We start from the raw sequence: 10,948 nt of genomic DNA on the forward strand, positions 1-10,948 counted from the left end.
CAATTCAGTTGCTGCAAGATTTAATATCTTGCTGTCATCTTTGTTCTTAGCAGAGAGTTGCTGTAGCAACAGACCAAAAAAAGAACTTGCACCAGAGGAGGAGCTTGCTGCTCTTTTAACAACGTCTTGTTATCATCCCTGAATTGCAGTTTGTGGACAATCAATCACGGCCCGCAGCACCAACGGCTGCGGAGCCAAGGCCAGGCCCTGCAGACACGGAGCCCATCACACAACGCGCCCCGTTTGCAGCTCCGCTCTCTAGCTCACACGACGGCAGTTTCCCTCCATAGGACTGAGCCCATTCGCATCATATGCGAGATGCAGCTACTCCTTGATCCGTTTACACTGCTGCAGCGGCTCCGGGGCTCGCTCCGCAAGGCCGGCCTTTTGGACGCGCGCGCGTCGGGGCCGGCTGGAGCCAAGGAAACACTCCAGCATGCCAGCGGGCGCTGACTTGCTTTCTGCCATTTGGGTCACTGCTATTTATCATTTGCAGTTAATTTCCTCACACAGGAGCTCCATGTCTCCACCTGCACTATGAAACCCACTGGTTGCATTTTCGAGCACTCTGGGATCCAGAACTCGTAAGCACAGGATGGCCAGAGCCTGGACCCGCTTTGCTCACGGCTGGGGGCAGCGGCGCGGGAGCTTTGCCAGGGGACGGGGCGCCCCTGAACATCGCCACAGAGCAGCAAATCCCGGCATCAGGAGAGCAGGGACACCCGCAGCCATGGAGGCAAGCCACACCGCAGCTCACGGGCGCAGACCGTAAGCGTGCCACGGCACGCCACCCTTGCTGAAACGAGCCCAGGCCACCCCCGTCCCCTGTCCCCGGGGGCACAGCATCCCAAGTGCCTGCGCCGCTGTTCGCGCGATGGCTGGAGCCCTGTTTGCGCCCTGGTTTGCGTTCCTTGCTGAAGTTACCAGGGTCTGTTGGATGCGCAGGCACCCGCCGCGGGATCCAGGCGCTGGGGAGGAGGGGACCCGCGCGGGGACTCCCGAGCCCCTCGCCTCTTTGTTCGCAGCCGCCGCCCGCGCCCGCATCGCGGGGCTTCCAGCAGGAGCGGGGAGAGGAGAAAAGGAAAAGCCTGGGAAACTGAGCCTGCACTGTGCTGCTCACACAAAGCGCTATTGTTCGGGGGGCTCAGGGACGCGTTTTAGTAGGCCAGGCTGTCCTCGGTGACCGCGGCCCCGGAGCGGCACACAAGCCAAAGGGAAGCCGCATGCGGGGCCTTCTGTGCAAAGTGACAGCGATTGATGGAGGGGAAGGGGCCAGGGGAAAGCGCGCCTTTCAGGGACAGCCCGGCGCTCTCATTAGAGCTGAATGCAGCCCGGCGAAGGGGCCCGCTCCAGCCCCATTCACAGCTTCGTTGTGCACGCCAGCACGGCACGTCATTTCCCAACACAGAGTGGAAGGTTTGGGGTTTTTTTGCAGCACCCCTTCCCAGTAGCACGGGCCTGAGCAGGAAGCCCTTCCCGTCCGTGGCTCAGCCGTGCAGCTCTGCAAACCGCACAGGGACGGCAGGAAAGCGCTCAGCGCTTTTTGTTTCTTTTGAGAAAGAATGGTCACAGAGGATCTTGCTCACCTGTTTAATTATTACACCAATAATTTCATCTCTTAAAACAGAGGAGCCCATGTTCTTGTTACGGTTTCAGTGATGTTTAGGACAGTGAAAAGCACTGATGGAGGGGAAAACATGAGAAAAAGAAGTGCAGCAAAGAAAATAAAGAGATCAAAATGAGAAATTTCGTGTTATTGTCCCCCTCAGCACCGCACTGGGGTGGGTAACACACTGGCGTTGGCACAGCTGATCACAAGGTCCACACAACACTCTCACTCTCTGCGCCCAACCCGCACTGCCCGCACAGCCTCTCCCGGGTCCGCTCCTGCCTCCACGGCGTCTCCTCCGCTGCCTCCGCGGGCCAAGCAGCGACCCCTCCAGCCGCTCTCCAAACCAGCGCTGAGGCTGCCAAAGCCACGCGAGCCGTCCTACGGCAGTGAATCCTAACCAGGCGGAGGCAGGCAGCGGCTCCTGGCACAGGGACTTCAGGATCCACCCCCCATCCCGCACCCCACACCCCCTCCAGCAGCCTCTGCCAGCTCCCTGCCAGGGCAGCCTAAACCCCCCGCCCCATCCCGCAAGGGGGTCTTGTGGCCCCTTCCAAGGGAGCGGCTGCTTCTCCTCCTCTCTTCCATCTGGGAAACGTCTTTACCGAGCGCCACCATTTACAGCTCTCTGCCAACCACACACTGAGGCAACAAAACACAAGCGGTCGTCCTTTCAGCAGAGCCAGGGTTACGCGGTCACTGCCGGCTAGCTCTGCTCCCGCGTCCCGGAGGCACAGCCCTGCCAAGGGAAAGCCCGGACCCAACGGGGTCCTGCCGATAGACGGACCTTTCCGTCGAGAAGAAAGGCTGTTTGCTGCAGCAGCATGATCACGCTTCCCTGGACAGCTGAGGCAACACAAGCGCTTTGCTAAAGTGCGCTGCCTCAGCGCGCCTGGAACTCGCCAAGCGCCCTTCCCGGCTCTGCAGCAGGGCTCCAGCAGGCGTCTGCGGCAATCAGGGGTCAACCTGCTGCCGCTCTGATGGGGGTCGCTGGCGCCCACCTCAGCTGTGAGGACAGCGATGCTCCTCGCAGTGCGCGGTACGTCCTGGCACCTTCACGCACGCCGCAGCTCCGTCAGGTGCCGGGCTCTGCGCTAGCACAGCGCGAGGGCTCGCAGACCCCGCACCGCTCACCGCCGCGGGGACGCTGCCTCTGCCGCGGGAGTGGGAGCGGCCAGCTGGTGAGGAACAGCAGTGGCATTCCAAACCGCCGCGGTAGCCAGCTGTGGGCACATCTGCCGGGCCCTGACTGTGGTGTCCCCTGGCTGCGCCAGCAGAATGCAGAGCGGCTCCAGAAGCCAAGCAAGGACAGGAATCTGCCTTGTGCCTTGCTGCTAAAGCTGTTTTCTTCCCTGTATTCCCAGCATCACGCTGCTTTGGGTTTGAAAACCTGTGTGCACAGTGAACCTAATTTCATTTTTATCACTTTTGCCTCCCTCTGTGTTTTGCACACTACATTAGGCTTTTGTTCCAGCGCAGCTGAGGCAGATTTACCGTGCGATGAGACGCTGCCCAGCGTGGCTGGCAGAGCTTCAGAGCACAGACCAGTGTCACATAACAGACACGCTACCCATCAGCTGGGAGGCTTTCCCAGCTGGGAGAGCCAGGGGTGCAGGGGTTTTCATCAGGAGCAGTAAAGCCAGTTGTACTCGAGCAGGTTCTGGCTGGAGAGCTGCGCTGCGCCGAGGGGAAGCGCCGTGTTTGCCGGCACGGCAGCAGCCGCGCAGGGCTGCGTCAGGAGGGCTCGAAGAGTTCTGACAAAAATAGCAGCCCTGCTGTTCAGTTACACCCTGATGCGTGGTTTCTCCTTTCCCTTTTTTTAAGCTCCCCGTGTGCAACGACGCTCAGAGAGGCAGTTGCAGAGGAATGAAAAGCTGAGCCAGAGCTGCTGTGATGAACCAGCCGGCTGCAGGAGCACAGGGGTTCAGGACGCCACCGTTACTTATTCCCCTGGCAAAACAAAGGTGCTGCTACTTAATGAGAGATGCACGTGAGCAAACCCCTGCTGGGGGCTGAGCTGCCGGACCCGGCAGACCATCAGCGTGGCTTCACGCCGGGCCTAAGCAACCCGCTGTCACACCGCGGCCGGGAGGGTTGCGCTGCCTGTGCCTCCCCACCGTTCCTCTCCATCCTCTTCCTCCAGCTGGCACCACGGCAGCGCAGCGACCCAGCTCACCACACTGCACTGGCTGAGGACCAAACCTTCCCCAAAAGTGCTGCGGTTTTTTGATTCCCCCAAGTTAAAGAACTTCTGAAACAGAAAGTGACAGGGTGCATACGCCAGTGGCAGCGTTCCCAAGGCACAGAAGACCTCTCAGGACTACGGTGCTCCACAAAGGAAAGCTTCCATTTCCTGAGGACTCTCCAAAAACACAGCCCAGAAATCAAGGCACTGACCTCCCTGAAAATCAAAAGTGAAAGCTCGAGTCTGCTATCTCCAAAGGCACAGTGAAAACGCAGCCTACGTGCGTTGGGTTTCAACTTCTCAAACAGCCAGATGGGCTTTTTTGTTCATCTCACCACCAGAAAATACAGCAGCGTCCTTGACTACCTTCCTCGGGTCTAGGAGTGCCTGTCCCGTTGCGCGGGAGCTTCACAGCGCGCAGAGGCGTGACGCCGGCGAGCTCTCCCTGCGAGAACACGACGTCTCCCTGCGTTGCGGGGCAGCCACTGCAAAGCGCTGGCGTTCAAGGGATATACACTAGACGCAACCGCTCCAAAAGCAGAGGAGTGGAGGAAAACACGTGTAAAACAGGATTCACCGGTGCTCTGCCAGCTGTCCGCACGCCCAGAATCGGTGCAAAATGTTGCTGTCAGATCGAACTGGCAACCCCAACAGTAACACAAACAACAATACAGCCTGATTGCTCGCAGGGACTCGAGGCCAGTGTTATCATTTGTATGAGAGGCAACATTTTGGGGAGATTTTAATTCAGAATTACTTTAAAGGCTGGAGTGAAGAGAGAAGAGCTCCTTTTTTAATTTAGGATACTTCAAAGAGGTATTTAGCTCTTGAGAAAGAGATAATCCTGATAATCCTGTCCTGACAAAGTGAAAATCAGAACAGACAGGATGAGGTGAGAGGGAACAAAGGCACGAAACTCACTAAAAATCACACAGCACATCGGCAGCAGAGCCCAGAACAGGTCCCGCACCCCCTGCTCCTCGGTCCACGCCGCCAGCTTCAGGCGTGCGCTCGCCAACCGAGCCACTGCCCGGCAGCAAGCGTCAGATGAGGGATGTACGCTGATTTATCCACGCCTAGCTCTAAGGCCAGGCCAGGCGGCCCTACACTGCAGCCTCACCGGCAGCCGACACGGAGCCTGGCGCACCGGCCAGGCCAGGGAGCGGGTCGCACCTCGCAGCCCCAGGGAACGCAGCGAGACACGGCGACCTGCCAGCAGAAAGCGTGATGGCCCCGGGACCAAGGCTGAGGCAGAGCTTGGCGGCCAGTGATAACAAAGTCATTTCAGTGTTTAATTAAGTTCCCCTGCCTCAAAGCTGGCGAGAAGAATCATTAAAAATATAACCCAAGAGCACAGTAAAGACTCCAGTGTCGAATACGACCAGTGCCCTGAGCTGCTGCTGTTTCAGTTGTGATTTCGTTACTCCAAAGGAAGCACCACGGTTTTCAAGGACTAACTTGTGATTTTCTAACGCTTGCAGCCTGGGTTCTCTACGACACATAAAACGGCAACCCAGTCGTACGTATAAGCCCACACTTTATTCTTGTCACGAGATGCCGATCTACCTGCACTCAGGATATTGTTTTTCCATTCTCTCTCACACTCACTCTCCCAAATAACTCAGAGAGCTGTACTTACATAGCTCTCCTCGTGTCACGGGCTGAAGGGCCCGTTCAGCCTCCCTTCCTCCTTGACAAACAAGTTTCGAGCCTCCTGCTGCCGGGCAGCGTGGCCCGAGCTTTGCGGGAGCTCTCAGCCCCTCACGGCCACACGAGCAGCAGCCACCGCGCAGCACCACCCCCTCCCCTCTCACGTGTGCTCATCTGCTCGTTCTCCTTCACCGATAGCCCAGAAATATCTACAGACTAGAAGCTGTCTCTGGTATGAACAACTCCTTTCCCTTCTACCGGGGTAAGGAAAACAGCGCTGGGAGACGCGGTGCTTCCTCAGTCACCGTCCCGGCAGTTCCTGTCTCTTCTTTCTGTGAGCCCTGGCATCCTTCCCGCGTCCGCTTTCGCTCCCAGTCTCGGTTCTTCCCCGAGCTGTCTCACCGCCAGCCTTTGGCATCTTGCCCTTGGCATGCACTGAAGAGGAGGAAACAGAGCTGACACCGGCATCAGAGCCCGCTGCAGCCCAACAGAGAGAACGCTGCACGCGCAGAGCCAGGCCAGGGCAGGGAGCACTGCTTCCTGAGAAAATCAGCGGCAGTGTCACTCGTTCCATAACCAAACTGCGGCCAGGCCACAGCAGAACAGCATGCAAACACTGCAGACCTTCAACTGCAAATGCTTTTAAAGTGCTGCAACCATTTTAAAAACGCTACAGAAACTCTCCATCAACACTACAAGATTTTTACTTTAACATATTCTGCACACAGTTAAATAGCCGAATGCCTACGTGCCTTGCTCTGCAAGTGTGGTTCCATTTGAACATGGGGAAGAGCTGCTGCTCCCTGCTCCCTCAGCTGCCACTTCTCATCCAAAACAGCTCCAGGTCACGGAGCATCCGGGTGAAAAACGATGAACGAGGTCAGCAGACATAGCGACTGACACCTCCACACTCTCCTACCTCGTGAATTGCTGAGCATGGAAAGTCACAAATTTGGAAGACTGGCGCCTTCCTAAAGCTCAGTTCCACAAAACAAGGCACAACCGATGGAACAACGCTTTCCATTCTCACTGGGGAGCCGCACCCACCGTACAGCAGCGTAACACCGCAGGTTGTTTTTCACTGCAGCCCTCACCAAAACAGGGAAGCTGGTCCCCGGGAGCTGTACCGCACACGCGTTAACCAAAGCACACATCCCGCCTGACAAAACAGCGTGCTACCAAACCGCAAAAGCAACAGACACACGCGGGTAACGGGGGTAGCCCTGTCTGCGGGGGGGATTTCTGTGCCCTCCAAACCAGAAAACCTTACAGACGGGAACCTGGGCGAATGGCCTGTACCAGCAGAAACTGGATTCGTTACTCCAAAAGGGCCGACCTCCGGCCCCATGAAAGAGCCTGAGGGTCCGTCATGTTTCAGAGTTCCAAAATCACAAGTCTCCATTCTCTGGCGTCATTGTTCTGTGGCTAAGACAAATCACTGTCCTGCGCTGCAGAGATCCCCTCCAGCTCAGGGCGAGGCGTGCTGGCGGGGCAGCGCTGGGAAGCAGCCGGCCTGGCCAGAGGCTGGGTATCCGCAGCCCAGGAGACTAACGAACTGGGAATTACCGTGACGACTGCAACTATTTCCTGTGAGCTACGTTTGATGAAAAAGGTCTGCTTCTAACAGCTACGTAGTCATGGATATAGAACAAACAAATCACTAAGTCGCAGAAAACAGTGAGAAAAGTAGAGCTGGAGTTGGTTCTAGACTCTGCTCCCTGTGGAGTTGCACAACTTTCCCAGTTTCACTTTAAAGTACCTTCATAATTTAAAGCCAAATAGCTGGGGCTCTATTTCACAGATTGAGGTCAGCAACATCTAACTGGGAAGGCCTCCTAAAAACGCCGTGCTGCAGAACCTGCTAAGCGGTCAGTCAGGTGTCTGCTCAGAGAGAACATCACAGCACAATACTGAAACGTTCGTACATGAACCAACACACGCAAGAGGTTGTTTCTGGCCTAAAAGAGCAGGTGAATGCATGAGGAATTCATAACGATCAGCGGTGCTTCAGGAGAGCCAATGGTGACTGCAGGTGTGGGGTGGAACCTTAACTGTCAGACCTGAGATTTCATCTTACATCCTCATCTTTTTAAAATGATTTAGGATGAAGGTGTAGCAGTAAGCATAGGTGCTATTCAGGATTACTTGATTTCCTAGAAGAGGCAGGCGTGTCCACCCACAGAACTACGGAGCACACACAGCTCCGTGCGAGCTGTGCGGGTACCGGGGCGCGAGGGAACCACCACCTTTGGCAGAGAGCAAAGAGCAGAAAAGGCGGGGCTTGCACATTGCTGTTCCTCATCACAATGCTCCCCACGCAACACGGCCAAAGGAGAAGGGGAGCACGTGGCAAGCAGGCACCTTCCCAACACCAGCACTGAACGCAGACCAGATCGAGAGCAGAGTCCCTCAGCCTGCGGAGGAGGGAGAGGAGAGCCCCGCGGCAAGGCACATGCATCACGTCGAGGCACAGACTCGAGCAGCAGCTGCCAGCACGTGGAATAAACACGGTGGAGAGGGAATGGGAGGGGAAAGAGTCACAGATTTTCCTCAGCTGCTCCAAAGCTTTCCAGCAGGTCCTTACGGGCAACTCCCATCTGGCGGGCAGACCCTGTGCCTGCGCTGCGGCGGGGACCGTGTGCGCCCTCCTCCCGGCTGTCCCAGGGAGGGGAAACAGCAACGTCCTGGGCGCCCCGCTTGCGACGGGCTGTCCATTCCGCTTACTGTCAAGCACTCAAGAGGAGACAACCAGGGTCTGAACACTGTCTTTGGGTTTTTAATTGGCTTAAGCCAGCATTTACCCAGCAGCCGTTCAGAGCTGTTCATACAGAACGCGAGCAGAGAGCACAGTCGCAGCGTCCTTGTGTGGCTGCAGAAGCGATGGTTGAGAACAGGAACCCCACTGTAACAGACATTCAAACTCAGAACAACGCAGCCAGGTTCCAAAACCATTCACACATGTGGGTGGTGGTTTGTTTTGTTTCGTTTTTTAAAGCAAGAAAGATATCACAACTTTTTTAAAATTTAAAATGGACATTTCCCCTGTTCTCTCTGTCTTTAAAATGAGCACTCAGCCCTGCTGACCAGCATTCTGCTTTTCAGTTCATTTCAAATCCTAATCCTCTCCTCCAATGCTCCTGGAGTCCCTTCAAGCTCAGAGTTATCTGCAGACCTAGCAAAGCCTTTTCTCTAGTTTATCACCCATGCCGTTAATGAAAATACTGACCAGAGGTAGCGGGGCAGAAGGGTGTGACTGTGGGATGCCACGTAACGTAACGGGGATAGAGAATGGTGCAGACTGCTCTGGGTCGTCACACAGATGGATGGAGTAACCTCGCGTAGCATCCCCGCCCTGCATCCGCGCTGGGTCACATCACCTCTGTAGCTGGTGTCCGTGTTCGACTCATTCCCTGCCACGCGATTTCCACGTGCCTGCCATGTAAGAGAGAAGGATTACACTGCAGCAGCCACACCAGCACATAAAGCCCGCTCTGTTCTTCGAGTAGCATTCGCATTTCTTATCACGTACCGCAGGACGCCTGGGCCGGTATCACCGAGCAGCACAAGGGCCCTGGGGATGGGAGAACCAGGAGCCAGCTTCAGGCCAACGCACCGTGTTCTGGTGTTCAGATCGCACCTGCGGGTCACAAACCCAGCGCAACACGCGTGCTTGGGGCAGCTTGCTTCTTGCTGAGGGTTGTAGGAGTAGGGGGACTCAGGAAAAGGCAAGGTGAGATCAGAACAACAGACAAAAACAGGACTATTCACCCTCAGCAGCAAACAAAGAAGGTATGTTACAAAAATATACTAAAACCAACATTCCTGAGACAAAGACAGGCAGAAGGGAAGCTCATGATGTTGGCAGTAACAAAACCAACAATAAATAAATAAATAGGTAAGTAAATAAATAAAAACAGTGGCAAATTTCAACAGCCATTAGAAGATGTGCTCCCTACCCCCTTAAAATGCAATCAGATTGAGGAACGTACTGTCAAAGAACATGAGAGGAGAAGAAACTCAGCGAAACTCAAAATAATTTCTTGGAATAAAAAGAGCAGAAGGAAAAATAAAAGTGGATGCTAAAAAGGAGACTGAATTTCATGCTTCATCAAACTAATTAGCAACATCTGTGAGGTCTCCTGTCCTGCTACAGAATCATCCAGTTCTGGCCACTGAAGAAGTTTACAGTGACTTAGAGATTCAGAAATTTCACGGAAGACGAAACTGTTTCAGTGAGGAGAAGTCATCCAGGCTTAGTTTCCTCTGGAATGAGGTTAGCATGGTATTCCAGTTCAGATGGGGAAGAGATCCCCAGCAGGCACAGCTAGCCCCCCACTGATACAAATCACTTCTGTCAATGAAAGGACTTTGCTATTACATGCAGGGAACCGATTTCTGGGTTTTTTCCAAAACTGTTCATTTCTCTTCCACAGATACACAACAGTCTCCTGTGGGAGAGCCTGGCAGCCCAGCTCCGCCACCTTCACCCGGTCAGCCTCGCGAGGAGAGGCAGACGCCTCCTTCATCACGCAGCAGATCTTTCAGTGCCGCTATTTCCCCAGAGCGGGCAAGGGCAGGCTGGCTGGGCACGAGGACGGCAGCTCCACACGAGCTGCGTGGTTCCTCCGCTATCTCTGCGCCCCAGCAGCACACCTGACACCGCACCTTTCACAGCCTGGGCAACCACAACTACACGCAGCCAAAACACCACCCTCGCCAGAGCTGCAGGAAGCCACAGAGGAGCTAGCAGTAAAGCTGGAGTAAGGATGGAGCTCTGAAGATTTCAATTTAGCAGAATTTCTTTTATTAGAGGACAGAAGAGGGTGTAAAATTCAAACCAAAAAGTTTCCATGGGCTTTATTCCCCTCTCCTCCCACTACAGCTATGATTAGACCAACTGATAACATTTTGCCTTCAAACTTCGCCTCACAGAAGAATTAAACAGATTTCAGCTTCAGAAATGTGTGTCCTGTGACAGCGCATCCACCGACACAGCCAGTGGCTGCAGTTTGAACAGCGGGAACTGGGACAAGCCATCTCCACTTTAGATTCTCGTTATTACAATTACCTTTCAATTAAACAACTTTCTGAAAGCAGCAGAGAGAAAGCAGGAGATTTGCTTCCTTTAAATCATCCACCGGCCAGTGGCAGCGGCCTCGTCCTGCAGCCCATCTCCTGCATGTGGTCTCCTTGATCCAGCTGCTTTATGGAAAACACGTGAACGCAGCCGGCTCGGTCTGAAACGCTGACTGAAGCTGAAACGCACATGAAAAGCCCTCAGCCGCAGGAAGGATCCGAAAAGCCCTCCCGACTCAGGTGGCCCAGCAGGAGGCAACTCTGTGATGCACACGTGCTCCCGCGGATGAAAACGAACACCAGACAGCTGGGAACGGCCACATCGTGCTGGGGCAGAAGCAGAGAGCTGCGGGGGAACGTGTCTGTTTGGGTGAAAGTGGAATACGGCAATACCCATGGACCCCATGGGCTGAGCCACGGAGTCCAGC

This window comes from Chlamydotis macqueenii, chromosome 10 (assembly GCF_036417535.1).
Source record: "Chlamydotis macqueenii isolate bChlMac1 chromosome 10, bChlMac1.mat, whole genome shotgun sequence".
Lineage (NCBI taxonomy): Eukaryota > Metazoa > Chordata > Aves > Otidiformes > Otididae > Chlamydotis > Chlamydotis macqueenii.